This window comes from Oryctolagus cuniculus, chromosome 8 (genome assembly GCF_051225735.1).
Source record: "Oryctolagus cuniculus isolate XC-2025 breed Fujian yellow rabbit chromosome 8, ASM5122573v1, whole genome shotgun sequence".
Taxonomy (NCBI): Eukaryota; Metazoa; Chordata; class Mammalia; order Lagomorpha; family Leporidae; genus Oryctolagus; species Oryctolagus cuniculus.
In genome coordinates, this window is record NC_142874.1 from 49,456,213 (window position 1) to 49,473,468 (window position 17,256).

At 41.6% G+C, this 17,256-nt stretch overlaps 1 long non-coding RNA gene and 1 pseudogene across 2 annotated transcripts in view; both read right to left on the reverse strand.

Annotated features, from left to right (window-relative positions):
• LOC149125006 (uncharacterized) overlaps nt 1-17,256 on the reverse strand; it is a 58,407-nt gene that overhangs the window by 8,586 nt on the left and 32,565 nt on the right. The window contains exon 2 of one of the 2 annotated variants that reach the window (XR_016211906.1): nt 1,799-1,863. The exons of the other annotated variant lie outside the window; for it this stretch is intronic. This is a non-coding gene — a long non-coding RNA (uncharacterized LOC149125006). The remainder of the gene's footprint in view (nt 1-1,798; nt 1,864-17,256) is intronic. 2 annotated transcript variants of the gene reach the window in all.
• Nucleotides 12,561-12,683, reverse strand: LOC138843610 (U5 spliceosomal RNA; annotated as a pseudogene).

Sequence of the window (17,256 nt, forward strand, 5' to 3'; positions counted from 1 at the left end):
AAAAAAATAACATCATGAAAAAACTAGATCTCTTAAGGAGTGTTTTGTTAGCATGATCAGGATTTCAACAGTAACTTTGGTAAGTCTTTACTAAGATTTATTAAACTGTGAGCAGATTTAGGTATCTGAGAGGATCATATGGATTCCTCATTAAGTATCCACTTCCTGTCTTTTTTTTCCCTAGCAGAAGCCCAGTTGTGTGAAAGTGTACCCCACATAGCATGGAGCCGTGTACCTTGGGATAACTAATGCCTGCCCAGCTCCAGCAACAGATCTGGCTTATTACCTGGCATCCCACTCCTTTTGCCAGTGGTGGCTTTAAGGAATGAGTTTATGGAACCTTCTAGCACACATCTTCTTGCTCCTAAGGGAGAGCCATGGACAAGAAATTCCATCATTTGCATTTTATTAGGAGATGAACTGTAGAATTGCCAGTCATCTTATAACCAGCTAGAACCAACAACACTGAGAAGGAGAGAACTGATACCATCACCAGTCACTGAGTTAATCAGTCCCACAACCCTCCTTACTCCCGGGCCTCTTATGGTGTGTGAGGGATTCTCTTTCTTCAAATGATTCTTGCTGGGCATAGTTGAGATCTCTGTTACCTGCACCCGAAAACATCCTTCTTTTACGTTCCTGCCAAATGAAGTCAGAAAGAAGAAGACTAGGAAGCCCCTCTCTCTGCATTAGCTGATCTTAGAATCCTCAGGAGGATCATAGTGCTGTGCAAATTTTAACTAGATTTATTACAGCCATTTAACTCATTACACAGTAATGACGGATCACACTGACTTGCCTCTGGTGGATGGATAGATGAACATTTTTAACAATTAGAAATTATTATTTAGGGAGCAGGAGTCTAGCCTAGTGTTCAAGACACCTGTCTCCCATATCAGAATATCAAGATTCGATTCCTGGCTCTAGCTCCTGACTCCAGCTTCCTGCTAATTTGGGTTTTGGGAGACAACAGTGACGGCTCAGGTAATTGGGTTCCTGTTACTATTTGGGAGACATGGATTGAGTTTCCAGTTCCTGGCTCTGGCTCCAGCCCAGCCCTGGTCATTATAGGAATTTGGGGAGTGAACCGGTAAATGAGACCTCTCTGTCCCCCTCCCTTTAAAAAGTCCATTTAAAAATAATATTTATAAATCTTGGAGCTGAGAAAGTTTTAAAAAAAATTGGTTTATTTATTGTTACTTTCCATTTTATGAGCTTCACATAGCTTCTGATGAGTGATCCTATATGATTCATGACTGCGTCTACTGTGAGTAGGTGTACTTTTTAAAAAAATTTACCAGACGCTCTGCTTTTACACTTTGAACACAAATGCATTACCAGAGTGGAAACTGTACTGATGAGAAAAATTAGAGCTGATATTAGAGTGGAAGCCGCTGCAATGCTTTCACAGGAGTTTCTCCTAGAAGTACACAGTCTTGGTTTACTGATCATTTTTTTTGTTAAAACTATTCGTAAGTGTTGTAAAACATGTAACCTGTCCCTTTGCACTGCTGAGAGTGATGCTGTGTGAAGCACAGGGCTTGAAGAATGCCTTCTTTATGACAGCTTGTGGCAAATCTGTAACAAGCGCCATTTACCATACAAGTCTCTGACACGTGGTAGTTGACAGCAGGTGTCTGGAGAAAATCCTGCAAACATTTTCAAGTGTACAATTACCGGCTTGCAATTGGCAAGAAAAGGTGAAGATCTGAATGGGCAGAACTGAACCAGAAAGGAGAATAAATTGTAAAATGACCGTGAAAAAGAGAGAAAACGCCTCCAAACACCAGCCCATTACCTCGTTTCTACATTCCGGAAGCATATAAATAACTCCTTCAGAGGGCACCACACATGACGTATTACCTACATGGAAGAGAAAGGTCTCATTGTGTTGAAACGACTAAGTTACCTAGGGCTCCTTTCTCAATAGAGAATGGATGTAAGTGACTGGCTCACATCAGTGTGGAGTTTAATTAAACCACTCAACACTGGTCCGCAGAAGCTGAGAAAGAAATTTATTGGTGGAAAATATACATTTGGACAAGTTTTACATGAGATTTTTGCATCCCATGCTTAATGTCAAGTGCAGAGCTGTCACTCATAATTGTATTTTTGTGCACTGAGCAAAGGCACCCAGTCCAAGGGCTGAGTGGGGGCTGCCATGAAAGCCAGGCTGCACTTGCCAAGCCAAGGTTTTGGCTTAAGGCTACACTTGCTAGGATGAGGTAGTACATTTTTCTTCTTTTCACAAAGCAACTTTTAAAAAATTAACCCATGTGCTTTCCCCCAGTGAGGCAGTGGGAGTTGGTGGATGTCTTTCAGTAATTCACCAAAGGAGATCATTAAAAATGTTTACACATTGCAGTGGGAATTCTTTTTCTGATTTGTCTACCCAGAGGCAACACCTTTTTTCTATTTGCTGCAAAGGCACATCCATGGTAACTGCTACCCTGTGCCAGAGGTAAAATTAAATCTCTGCTCCCAGTGGGCAAAGCTAGCAAGGGGGCAATTGGCTGCTGAGCTATGGATCAGTAGGACAGATTATTCACATGCTTGGAGAACTTTTACAATTGGTGTGTGTGACCTTACTGTTTCCATGCTATTCTAGGAATTGGCCTGGTCTACTCATAGTTAAACCATGATAAGGTGGAATAGGTTTATGTTCCTGAAAGGTAGAATCTATAATTCAGTCCTCCCAGTGTCACCCAGTGTTCCCTGGCCAAGGTGGTTTTAGGAATGCAAAGTCAACAGAGTTGATGGGGAGCATCTTTTGCTTTCACTCCACTTGGAACATGACAAGCTGATGGATGACTAGAGAGAGTGTGTGTGAATGCCAAGCAATCACATGCAAGCAAAAGCAAATCACACCCATTATTTTCTCGACCTTCTCCCTCTTCTTCTCAAGGATTAGCAGGAGCAAAAGTAAGACAGTGTAAATCACAGATGCACGCATCCAGAGATGCCAGTCAACACTGTCCCCTGGGGATAGCAAGGCAGGTCTCTCGGTACTAGAAAATGAACTTCCCAAGAACCGTGATTATAAACTAACAACATCATAAGTTTTAGGGGAGACTTTTTAACTCATTATCTTGATTGGTCAATATCAAGGATGGAAAACAGATTCTCAAACAGAGTTGTCCCTTGATAGCCATGGGGGACTCTTGCAGAACCAACCCCCCATACCAAAATCCCTGAATGCTGAAATCCTTCAGATCAAATGGTACAGTATTTGCCTATGATCTATGCAAGTCTCCTGTTTACTTTAAATCATCTCTAGGTTACTTGTAATATCTAATACAAGCTAAATGCCATGTAAATAATTGTTATACTAGATTTTAGAGAATAATGACAAGAAAAATCTGTACAAGCTCAATACAATAATTTTTTTAAAAAAATTGATCTATGGTGCAGAATCCAAAGAGAGTGAGCTGACAGTAATTCTGTTGTTTACCATAGTAGACAATTATTTCTCCAATTATTTGTTTTCCCTTTTCTTATAAAAAGTTTCTACATTTTAACCCATTGCAGTTCCCTCTGATGGAAGAATATTTTTCCTTGTCCAATTGGTATTAGGCTTGGCCACGTAACTTCCTTTGGCTAATTGTTTTGGGCAGATATGATAAATGACATGAAACAGTTGGCTCTGACACCCTCTTCTATCTAACATGAGGACTGCATTTCTAGGCAGATGTTGCTACTCCAGGTTGGGTCTGACATGAGTATTAAATAAATCTTTATTTTAGAAGCCACAGAGGCCACTTTTTATTACAGCAAAATGAATATACCAAGATGGATACCAAGAGTGGAATGCTGCTTAACCAAAGCCCTAAAAATTAGCATTGGCTTCTGGCCACTATATAACAGGGCAACTTTAATTCAAGACAGGGAAGAATGACAACCTATGGTATGGAATAATGAATATTTGGTATGACCACTGTCCACGGTAATTTGGAGGAAGATTTTACATTTAATATACTTGTGACTTCAGACTAAGTATGGTGAAACAGAATGTAACTGGCATGCCATGGTTGTTATTGGATGAATTTACTATCAAGAAAAGATGAACTCTGAAAGGAATTGACTAAGTAGAATGAGAAGGAATGGGGGATTTAGAAATGTTGAGATTTTCAGGGTTAAAATATAAGCTCTTTTTTTTATCTGCCAGTAAAAGATAGAAATACTCTGAGCAACAAATGTCAACCTTTGGGCAAAGAATTAAACATGGTTGAAATCCCTAAGTGGACTAAGTCTTCCCCTCCACAAATAAATCTCTTCATCTGCACTGCTGGTTCAGGACAAAGAGATAAGAGAATATCTACCGCATAAAACACTGATAACCTCAAAGTACTTGGTAGAAGGAGGAAGCACTTGACAAAAATTGTAGTTGTGATTATTGGCACATAGAATCAAACAGAAATAAAGCCAATACAAATAAAGTATTTGTGTGTGTGTGTGTGTATGTGTGTGTGTGTGAGAGAGAGAGAGAGAAGGAGGGAGGGAGGGAGGGAGAGGGAGAGTGAGAGAGAGGGAGGGAGGGAGAGAGAGAAATATTTAAAACAAAAACAAACTGTTGGACCCCCAGATCTCTATAGGCAGCAAGCAGACTGAGACGCATTCAGCCATAGAAGAGCATGTTCTTCGGTGAGCTCTGTGGAGGAGACTGAAAAAGGAAGACTCTGCCAGTGAGAGGAGTCAAGAGCAATGGATCAAAGTGGACTGGAGAACCTACGGGACTCAGAACTGAAGCCCAACCAAGAGGCATTTCCTACACAGAGAAGAGGTTTTTGAAGTCTTTTCCCAGCAGGATTCTAGAAATGCTATGGATAAGCGATTACAGTAAATTCTCATTCCTCTCCTTCCCAGAGAGTTTGTTACCATTATCTTGCTCCAGAGCCACGGTTACACCCTGTGTATGTGATTCGTGTTTTAGTTCACACCCAGACCTGAAACAGATTGTCAGAAAATCCAGGGCTTCAAGAGTGCCATCACAATTGGATAGAATTTCACTGGGAGGGGAGGAGGGGAGGATGAGCACTTTTCACAGTCCTAAGGGTTGGCTATGGCAGATTATGTTATTATCCATTTTTAATTAGTCTCCCCTTCCCTCATGCCTACCCAATGCCATGATATTCGCAATAACCCTTCCCACCCCAGTATGCACTGTAGGTGGGATAACTTTGTGGAAACAAGGAAAGATCTCTCTAAAGGGAACACAGGCTACTTTTCCAGAGTTTGTTCCACAGCAAAGGAGTCAGCCACAAACACCTGTGCTAGTCAGAGACTCAAAGACAGGCAGAGGAATTGAAAAGTTTTACAGTGAATGACAGGGAGAGCTGCAGGTGCACGCTGATGGGAGGATGTTGGCATGAGGAGGCTTGAGGAGGCTCCCTAGAAGTGGGGCACATTATGTAGTTGCTTTGGAAAGCATATTTTGCTTTTTCTGGTTGAGCCTGAGTTGGATGCAGGGGCAAAAAATAGGGCACCTGGAAGTCAAAAAGGAAGTCCTGGGTTTTCTGGGTTGGTTGTACAGAGGGTGTGGTTTGGCTTCCTGGGCTGGTTGCTGCAGGGGCTATGAGTCAGAGTTGTATTGCAAAGATCTGGCCATTATCCATTTGTATAATCAGCCTCTCTACTTCTTTGCTCATTGATATTAGACTTGGCATTGGAACTTCTTTGGCTAGTAGAGTGTAAGTGAACACATGATATATGTCATGTTTGAGCAGAGGGCTTAAAATCCATTGTGTGCTTCTCTGGTCCCCTTTTCCATCTGCTGTGAGATGATATAGCCTACATAAGGCAGCATCTTCAACTCAGGTCCCAGAATGTGATGACAAATGAAGCCAAGCCTAGCCTACCTACTGTCAAGAACACATCTGTTGCTGACCTGGAGTCCCTGTGAAATATTAGTGAAAAAGAAACTATTTGGAAGGCATTGCCATTTGTAGTTGTTTCTGCAACAAAACTAATATGATCATCCTCTAGTTTAGATTAGAGAGACTGACAAGGGGGTGGTTCTGCTTGTAAGCAAAACATAAAAGGTTAAAGTCATGTTTTGCTACACACTGAGAAACACTGCATCAATATTTTTTTTTTGACAGGCAGAGTGGACAGTGAGAGAGAGAGACAGAGAGAAAGGTCTTCCTTTTGCTGTTGGTTCACCCTCCAATGGCCGCCGCGACCAGCGCGCTGCGGCCGGCGCACCGCGCTGATCTGAAGGCAGGAGCCAGGTGCTTCTCCTGGTCTCCCCTGGGGTGCAGGGCCCAAGGACTTGGGCCATCCTCCACTGCACTCCCGGGCCACAGCAGAGAGCTGGCCTGGAAGAGGGGCAACCGGGACAGAATCCGGCGCCCCGACCGGGACTAAAACCCGGTGTGCCGGCGCCGCAAGGTGGAGGATTAGCCTAGTGAGCCGCGGCGCCAGCCTGCATCAAATTATTAGTAGCTAATGAATGATTTTGAAATCTTATGTAATGATATGAAGAAAATATCACTCTCCAGAATTCCTCTTACAAAAAGAGAACTATATTAGAAAAATACTGTGGTGGTTGATTAGGTGAGACAGTGAGAGAATGCAGGAGGGGGCAGAATAATTCTTGGCAGATGGAGGTAGGCTTTTGACTTTTTTCATTGATATTGAACCACAGACAAAAGGGAACCAGAAAGAGGAAGACAGGAAGTGGATACCTCCCAGTGAGACCTTCCTACCAATTTCCTGTCTATTAAGCTTACGTAATGCTTGGTTCAGGGAACTTCTGGTGTGGAAAGGGTTTGCTCCGAGACCAATATGCTGAGAAAGTTTCATTGGTACCAAAACATGCATGTAGAATCATAAAGACAGGAGCCCTTAGAAGTGACAGGGAGATGTGGGAAGGACTTTGAATTGTCACAGTTTGGAGAGTTGAGCCAGTTTAATCTGATTTCTCAGAATGGGCTCCTGGTGATAGGCAAATTGTACCAACAATTAAAATTTATTCCCATCTTACTGATGAGGAAATGCATGCTCATAGCATTGACATGCTTCCTTGAATCTCAAAGCCAGATTTTGAAAAGCCGGGATGAATGTCTGATCTGAATTTCCCCAAAAGCTGTGCTCTTTCCTCTCTGCTATTCCGGTTCCATGCTAAATCTAAATGTTTACGATAAATTTACAATTCTTAGAATGTTAATGAAAGTAATTATGTATGAAAGTCTTTACTTATGTTTCTCCTTTATTAACAGAATTCTAGCATTGTGCCTTTCTTAGTATATTCACTACATTTTAAAACCACAAATTGTGTCACTTCTGGCTTAAAATGTTTTGAAGGTAAAGAATTATGTCCAATAAATATGGTAGAACTATAATCTCTTTAATACTATGATTTCATGTCTTTGAATATATAACCAGTAGTAGGATTGGATCATATAGTAGTTGCATTTCTACTTTTTAAAGGAATCGCCACACTGGTTTCCACGGTGGCTGCACTAATTTTCATTTGTATTCAATGGTGGATGAGCATTCTCCTTTCTCCACATCCTCACCAGCATTTGTAACTTTCTGTTTGGTAGTAACTATTCTAACAGGGGTGAGGTGATGGATATCTCACTGTGTTTTCAATTTTTTTTTTTTGACAGGCAGAGTTAGACAGTGAGAGAGAGAGGCAGAGAGAAAGGTCTTCCTTTGCCGTTGGTTCACCCACCAAGTGTCCGCTACGGTAGGCGCGTTGCACTGATCCGAAGCCAGGAGCCAGGTGCTTCCTCCTGGTCTCCCATGCGGGTGCAGGGCCCAAGCACCTGGGCCATCTTCTACTGCACTCCCGGGCCACAGCAGAGAGCTGGACTGGAAGAGGAGCAACCGGGACAGAATCCGGCACCCCAATTGGGACTAGAACCCAGGTTCTGGCACCGCAAGTGGAGGATTAGCCTAGTGAGGCGCGGCACCGGCCTGTGTTTTCGATTTTCATTTCCTTGATGGCTAGTGATACTGAGCTTTTCCACATATTTGTTGGTCATTTATATTCCGTCTCTTGAGAAGCTTTTATGTAGGTCTTTTGCCCTCTCTTAACAGGACTGATTGGTTTTTGTTGCTGTTGTTTCTTGAATTCCTGAAATATTTTGGATATTAATCTTTTATTGGGAATGCCAAGATGGTGGAATAGTGACAGGGAAGTCTCCTCTAGGCTAGGCAAAAATATTAAAGTAAAAAAAAAAAAAAAACTGGGGGAGAAAGTGCATTCTTAGGGGGAGAGTTGGAGGAAAAACTGCAGTGGAGATTCCGCAGGAGGAGCGATGCTGTGGATCTGTATGGAAGGTGAAAATGCACAAACAACCCCTGCAGCCCAGAGCTGGAGAAAGCTCCAGCTTTGGAGAGCAAGGTGAGATCAGACTGCAGCGGCCCATACCCCTGGTGATATAGCCGGTGAGAACCTAGCAGACTACACTGTCTCTGAGTCCAGCCCAGAGCCCTGAGGGGAACACGGTGCCTGCTCACCAAGAGCAAAAGAAAAGGGGCACGTTTCTCTCTTCGCATCTCCCCCCATACAAGGGCACCTGGCAACCAGCTGAGAAAGGGCGGGCACTATTTTGGACATAAGTGGGAAGCAGCTGTTGCGGTCATGTGTTCACACCCATCAGCTGGCCGAGATGGCCGCCATCTTGTCAGCAGAGGCAAATGCAGCAGCTCTAGGGCACAAACCCAGAAACAGGCAGGGAGAAGGAACTAGTCTGACATGAGTACCAGCTGCAGACCCTTGTATGTGCCCAGCACAATTGTAAAATGAGTAGGGCTTGAGCAGGTGGGTATTGTGCATGCATGTGATCCAGGGATTGTATCAGAGGGAAAAAATCCACACTCCCCACTGACTTTGAGTCTGGCTGGAAGGATCAACAGAGGGCTGTGCACTCATGTAGGACTGTGAGGTGCCTCCAAGCTCTCAACACATCACAGGCTCTGGAGCTCAAACTACTGAGGTGGAGCACCCCCAAGCAGTTTACTCTGGGAGTGTCTCTGCTATTTGTGGATAGGATAGACTAGCAAATCAAAGCAGATCCTCTGCACCCCTGATTGTGAGAACCTTGTGTTCTGTGACTGAACAAGAGGGTGCAGGGTATACTGAGGTTCCTGGCAATCAGTGAGTGACTTCACATACTCAGAGCTCCCTGCCTGCCTGCAGGGGGTCATTGCAATGGGATCTGTGCTCACACTGAGGACTGCACAGATCCTTTGTACAGTGCTGACAGCAGCACAAATGAGTACTGCACTCACTCTTGGCTAACATCTAAGCCTTGATCACCTTGGAATAGATGAAGTGAGTCTGATTAAGCCAACAGAAGTGATCAAAACCTCCCTGCTGATAATAAAGATGATATCTAACACACCCAACTTGGGTGTCACCCTGGATACTCCCAACACTGGAGCACTGAGAAGAGCTCCCTGGCCACACCCAGCACACTCATTTGTGTATTTACTGAAACAGCAGATACTCCAAGAAGCCACAGAGGCATAGTCCAAAGATAAATCAATCAGAGGAAGAAAACTCCAAGTATCTCCACAATTGCTTAAGAATACATGCACAAGAATAAGACAACATGAGCCTGCCCCAAATGAACACAACAATGCTTCAATATTAGAATGTGAAGATGAAGAGATTGATGAAATGCCTGAAATGCAATTCAAAAGATTAATCATAGGATTACTCAGAAGCAATGACACAAATCCAAGAATTAAAGAAATCCATACATGACATGAATGAAAAATTCTCCCAAGAAATTGAGATTTTGAAGAGAAATCAAGACAAAATATTAGAAATGATGAATATGTCAAATAAAAGTTCAGTGGAAAGCCTTAATAACAGACTTAGTGAGGCAGAAGAAAGTATTTCCAAGATAGAAGATAGAAGACAAATCTTTGGAAATTTTTCAGTCAGAACGAAAAAAAAGAAACTAGAAAATTTAAAAACAGTGTTGGAGAGTTATGGGATACTATCAAACAACCCAACTTACCCTAATTTGGAGAAAGGGAAACCAAGTACAAGAAGCACATAGAACTCACGATAAAAATGACCAGAAAAGATCTTTGCCATAACACGTTGTAGTCAAACTCTCAACAGTAAAACATAAAGAAAAATGTGCATGAGAGAAACATGAGATTACTTTCAGAGCATCTCCAATTAGACTTCTCATTGGGCTAGGAGAGAACAGACTAACAGTCCAAGTCTTAAAGAAAAAACTGTCAATCCAAAAGATTCTGCTCTTCAATGCTCTCATTTATGAATGAAGTTGAAATAAAGACCTTCCATAGCAAACAGAAATTGAAAGAATTTGTCACCACTTGCCCAGCCTTACGAAAGATGCTTACGGATGTGCTACACACAGAAACCCAGAAAGACAGACATCGGTATGAAAGAATGTGAAGGCAAAAATCTCCCAGTAAAAGTACAATGGAAACCCAAAGTAAACAATAGGAATATTTATGGGAAAATGTCAGGGCCAAATTGTTAGTTATTTATAGTAATTTTGAATGTAAACAGCCTAAATTCTCCAGTTTAAAAACGCAGGCTGGCTGAATAGATTAAAAAACAAGACTCATCTATTTGCTGCTACAGGAGCACCTCACCAACAAATATGATGCAGATTGAAAGTGAAAGGACAGGGAAAGGTGTTTCATGCTAATGGACATCAAAAAAGAACTGGTGTAGCCATCCTAATATCAGACAAAATAGATCTAGCACAAAAACTGCTAAAAAAAAAAAAAAAGACAAAGAAGGGCATTTTGTAGTGATGAAGGGATCCATTCAACAGGAATATGTGACTATAACAAATGTATAAGCACCCAATGGCAAGCACCTGGCTATTTAAAAGAACTGTTCATGGATCCAAAGGCAGACATAGACTCCAATACCATAGTAATGGGGGACTTCAACACCCTACTTTATTTTTTTGGACAGGCAGAGTGGACAGTGAGAGAGAGAGACAGAGAGAAAGGTCTTCCTTTTGCCGTTGGTTCACCCTCCAATGGCCGCTGTGGCTGGCGCACCACGCTGATCTGAAGCCAGGAGCCAGGTGCTTCTCCTGGTCTCCCATGGGGTGCAGGGCCCAAGCATTTGGGCCATCCTCCACTGCACTCCCGGGCCACAGCAGAGAGCTGGCCTGGAAGAGAAGCAACAGAATCCGGCACCCCAACCAGGACTAGAACCCGGGTGCCGGTGCCACAGGCGGAGGATTAGCCAAGTGAGCCGCAGCACCGGCCAACACCCTACTTTCATCAATGGACAGATCGACTAGACAGAAAATCAGTAAAGAAACAATAGAGCTAATCAACACCATGGACCAAATGGACATAACTGATATCTAAAAACTTTTCATCCCATATTGCAGAATACACATTCTTTTTCTCAGTGTATGGAATCTTCTTCTAGGATAGACTATATGCTAGGCCATAAAGAGAGTCTGAACAAATTAAAAAAAAAAAATGAAAATCAGGGCCAGCGCTGTGGCGGAGTAGATTAATCCTCTACCTGCAGTGCCAGCATGCAAAATGAATGCTGGTTCTAGTCCAGGCTGCTCCTCTCCTGATCCAGCTCTCTGCTATGGCCTGGAAAAGCAGTAGAAGATGGTACAAGTCCTTAGGCCCCTGCACCCGCGTGGGAGACCAGGAGAAGCACCTGGCTCCTGGTTTTGGATCAGCACGGTGCGCCGGCCACAGTGGCCACTTGAGGGGTGAACCAACAGAAAAAGGAAGATCTTTCTCTCTGTCTCTCTCTCTCACTGTCCACTCTGCCTGTCAAAAGGGGGGGGGCATTTCTCAACACAATCAAGGCAATTTATGATAAACCCACAGCCAATATCCTATTGAATAGGGAAAAGTTGGAAGCATTCCCACTAAGATCCAACCAGACAAGATGCCCACTCTCACCATTGCTATTCAGTATTCCCTTGGAAGTTTTAGCCAGAGCCATTAGGCAAGAAAAAGATATCAAAGTGATACAAACTGGAAAGGGGAAAGCCAAACAATCTGTATTTGCAGATGACGTGATTCTATATATAGGAGATTCAAAAGACTCCACTGAGAAACTATTGAAACTCATAAAAGAGTTTGGTAAAGTGACAGGATACAAAATCAACATACAAAAATCAACAGCCTTTGTATACAGATAATGGCATGGCTGAGAGACAATGCTGCGGCTGAGAAAGAAACAACTTCTAAGATCAATCCCATTCACAGTAGGTATAAAAAATTAAATACCTTGGAATACATTTAACTAGGGATGTCAAAGGTCTACAATGAAAATTATAAAACATTAAAGAAAGAAATAGAACAAGACACAAAAAAAATTGAAATATCTTCCATGTTCATGGATTGGAAAAATCCATATTATCAAAATGTCCATATTACTGAAAGCAATTTACAGATTCAATGTGATACCAATAAAAATACCAATGAGATTTTTCTCAGATGTAGAGAAAACAATTCTGAAATCCATATGGAAACACAAGAGACCCCAAATAGCTAAAGCAAGCTTAAACAACAAAAACAAAGCTGAAGGCATCACAATACCAGATTTCAAGACATACTGCAGGGCAGTTAAAACCAAAACAGCCTGGTATTGGCAAAAAATAGACATGTAGGCTTATGGAACAGAATAGGAACTCCAGAAATGTTTAGTAAAAGGCAAAACACTTATTCTGTCTGAAGAGAAACCAGACTATTCCAGAAATCAGTCCATGCATCTACAACCAACTAATCTTTGACAAAGTAGCTGAAATCAGTCCCTGGAGCAAGGACAGTCTCTTCAACAAATAGTACTGGGAAAACTGGATTTCTGCATGTGGAAGTATGAAACAAGACCCCTACTTACACCTTACACAAAAATACACTCAAAATGAATCAAGGACCTAAATCAATTACCTGATATCACCAAATTACTAGAGAACATTGTGGAAATCCTGCAAGACATTGGCACAGGTAAAGAGTTCTTGGAAAAGACCCCAGAAACACAGGTGATCAAAGCCAAAATTGACAAATCGGAGTATATCAAATTGTGCACTTCTGTACTGCAAGAGAAACACTCAGTGAAGTGAAGGGCAACTGACAGGAGAAATTATTTGCAAATTATGTAACTGATAAAGGACTAATATCCAGAATTTATAAAGAGCTCAAGAAACTCATCAACAACCACACAAACAATCCAGTTAAGAAATGGACAAAGGATTTTAACAGTCATTTTTCAAGGGAAAAAATTCAAATGGTCAACAGACACATGAAAAAATGCTCAGGATCACTAGCCATCAGGGAAATGCAAATAAAACCTTTACGAGGTTTCACCTCACCCCAGTTAGAATGGCTCATATATAGAAATCAATAAACAAGAAATGTTGTCAAGGATGTGGGGAAAAAAGGTATCCTCATCCGCTGTTAGTGGGAATGTAAACTGGTACAGTCATTGTGGAAGATAGAATGGAGATACCTTAGAAATCTGAAAATGAACCTACTTTATGATCCAGCCATCCCACTCCTGGGAATTTACCCAAATAAAATGAAATTAGCATATGACAGAGTGATCTGTACCCCTACGTTCATTGCAGCCCAATTCACACTAGAAAAGATATGGAATCAACCCAGATGTCCATCAATTGTTCACTGGATAAAGAAATTATGATATATATACACACACACACACTATGGAACACCTATACTATAACTATAATTGCCTTGCAAGTGCACTAGAGAAAGCATTTGCTTAAAGCAATGGTTTTCAAAGAGTAGTCCATGGGCCAACAGCATTAGCATCACCTTGAAATTGATTGAAATGTAGCCCAAAAATGTACATTTCCAATCTACTGAATCAGAAACCACAGTTAGTACTCTAACAAGCCCTTCTTACAGGTGCCATAGTTTGAAAGCAATTATTTCAGGGTAATTATAACAATCCTCTGGTCCTCTGTGCCTGAACTAAGAGTTTGAAACGTGAAGCTTATTCTTATTTTAAGTTCACCATTGCAATTAGAATTAGCCAAATCACTGTTTTTGTTGTTATTTTATTTTCATATTTCTTACTCCCACTCCAGTGGGCTGTGCAGCAGCTGGCAGCATTTTGAGTGGCCCTTCATTCTGGGCAAGCAGAGGCTGTCATCTGTTGCTAATGAGATGATCATTACTACCAAACTAACCCAGGTAAGATAACCAATTCCAGGTCCATTTCCTTGTAACTATCGCATAAGCACACTTGATATTAATTACCTCATTTTCCAACAGTATCCACTTAACCTCATGTAGGTGGTTTATTACTAGCAAAGAAGGATTTAGTTGTTTGGGAGCATGCATTTTGTATGGTTTTCATACAAAATTTGGGTCTCTTTGGGCTTCCTTTTTGGGAAAAAGAGGATATATTATAAATGCAAAATTAGATGTGAAATTCAAATTTGCTCATAATAAATCACAAATTATAAATTCTAAAGATCTGATGTTTACCACAGTTCTCAAAATCTAAAAGTGTAAAATATTAAATGCTTGATACACTTTCCCAGTGTTTTCCCTACACTTTTTGCATATGCCTTTTGATTTCCTCTTTATTTGGAAATGATTTTACAGGATTAGTTTTTCTCAAGGTGACTGAAATTTTTTATTGTGATGATAGTTTAGAAAATTTCTTTCACTTTAACAATTCATTATGGATAGCACATAAGACATAAGAATTACAGCACATATTGTGTAAACCATGTCAAATTTCCTTTTACTCTGAACTACAAGATTTGGAAGCATTTCCCACAAATTAGTTTCTTTATTTTTGAAAAATTTTAAACTTTGTTACTTCTTCAATACCTGCTCTTTTGGTACAAGATGATTTATTTCCCCTCAAGTTGTGAAATTGTGTGACTCCACATACTGGACTTTAGGAGTGATTCCAAACAACAAAAAAAAAGTGTCTGTTATTCCAATCTAAATATATACCTAACTCAATTTTTCCTTAACTGGATCCCCAAAAATGCCTAAGGCCACCCTATCAACCCTGGAAACAAATGAAAGTGTAACTGAGGGAAAGTTCCATTGCAATGAGACAATAGCTTTCATTTATAGCAATTAAAGTATCTCACTTTTGGAACATTTTAAAAAATACATGACCAGGCAAGGGCCTATGCAATGAGGGTCTCTGAAGTCTTAAGCTTCTGCAACTTCATGATAAATCTGTCTCTAATTATAGGGCATTAAATCATTAGGAGGATTAAAAACTACGTTCTCTGTTGAGTTTTTAGGTATGACTTCCAGGGCAGTCTTTTGGAATGACCAGAGCACGCTGTGATTTGATTATTAGTCTGGGTGTCCCTCAAGGGTCCAGATGTTAAAAGGTTGACCCCAGGATGGCTCTGTGGGGGTGGAGGAAACTTTAGGAGGTGGAGCTTTAATTCACTGGGGAGGCCAGTGCCACGGCTCAATTGGCTATTCCTCCGCCTTGCAGTGCTGGCACACCAGGTTCTAGTCCCGGTTGGGGCACCGGATTCTGTCCCGGTTGCCCCTCTTCCAGGCCAGCTCTCTGCTGTGGCCAGGGACTGCAATGGAGGATGGCCCAAGTGCTTGGGCCCTGTACTCTATGGGAGACCAGGAGAAGCACCTGGCTCCTGGCTTCGGATCAGCACGGGGCACCGGCCGCGGCGGCCATTGGAGGGTGAACCAACGGCAAAGGAAGACCTTTCTCTCTGTCTCTGCCTGTCAAAAAAATTAAAATAAAATAATTCACTGGGAACATGACTTCAGAAGGTTGTTCTCCCCAGGACTCCTTGTAGTTGTCAAGAGTTGTTATAAAAGCATGAGTTGGGTCCCACCTTTCCTTTCTTTCTACTCTGGTTTGAGATGTGGCTATTTGCTTCTAAACTCACTCACAGCATGATGCGCCACCATCGACTGGACTCACCGGAGGCCAAGCCAAAGAGGCTGTCCAATCTGGGTTTTGAACTTACCAAACTGCATACTTCATACGTAGCTCGTGACCAGTATTTCATTATCATAATGAGAAACTAATACAGAACTAAACCAGCTTGTACCTTGAGCAGGGGGCTGCCAGTCACAAAACTGTTGCAAAATTAGGAAGCTGTTGCTGCTGCTGCTGCTGCTTGCCAGTTCTAGATCCACAGTAGATCTGCAATGACTCACAATGACAAAATGGATTTACTGTGCCTTGCTTCTCAAACCTCACAAGTGAGTGGACACTGGTGCTTCTGCTGTCATTGAATAGAAAGATCCAGAATTCTGCGACTACGCAGGCTTAGCAATAGCAGCATCAGAAAAAGTGGGAGTGCAATATCTATCTTACTTCTCTGATGAAAAACTTCCATGATTTCATTTGATTGACCAAATCTAAATTGCATGCGGTCTCTTGCTGTGAAGGAGACTGATAAACATTTGTATAATTTTTGGGTTTTTAGATAATGATTTGCAGAAAGCACACAAGAAGGAGCATAGGATAGATAATGCTAACATGCTGAATACAAAACATAACACGTACTGAAGACTTCCAATGCTGTCATCCAAAAAAGAGAGAAGGCAAAAAACCAAACCAAACCAAAACAAAACAAAACCAAAAAAAACTCTTCATCTAAAAGAATGGATAAACTGGTTTATCTATATAATGAAATGCAATGCTTTTAAGCAGTTAAAATAAATGAACTAGAGTTACTGACATCAATAAGACTATTTCTTGCAGGCATAATGTTGAGTTCATAAGAAGGAAAGTGCAGAAACCATAAAGGATGATGCTGTCGAGGTGGGCATTTGGCGCAGGGGTTAAGATGCTCGTGTCCTATATTGAAGTGCCCGAGTTCAACACCTGGCTTGATCCTCACTCCAACTTCCTGCTGATGCAGCCCCTGGGAGGCAGCACTGATGGCTCAAGTGATTGGGTCCCTGCTACCCACATGGGAGACCTGGATTGAGTTCCCAGCTCTGGCTTTGGTACCTAGCCTGGGGCTGTTGTGGAAATCTGGGGAATGAACAAGTGGTGGGAACTCTCTCCAACTACCTCTCAAAAAAAAAAAAGTGTTTACATAAGCTCACAATAGAGGAAATAAATGCAAATATATTATATATATATATATATATATAATAAAAAATGAGGTTGAGAGTAATACTAAATTCGGAGTGGTGGCACCTGATAGAAGGAAATGTTTATTGGAGCTATTCAATTGTGTCCAGGCTCAAGTGTACAAAGCTGAGTCTCAGGAGTCACACAGAAAACCATGTGGTATCCTTCAGCTGACGAATCACTCTCTGCTCAAAGAAGAACAGAAG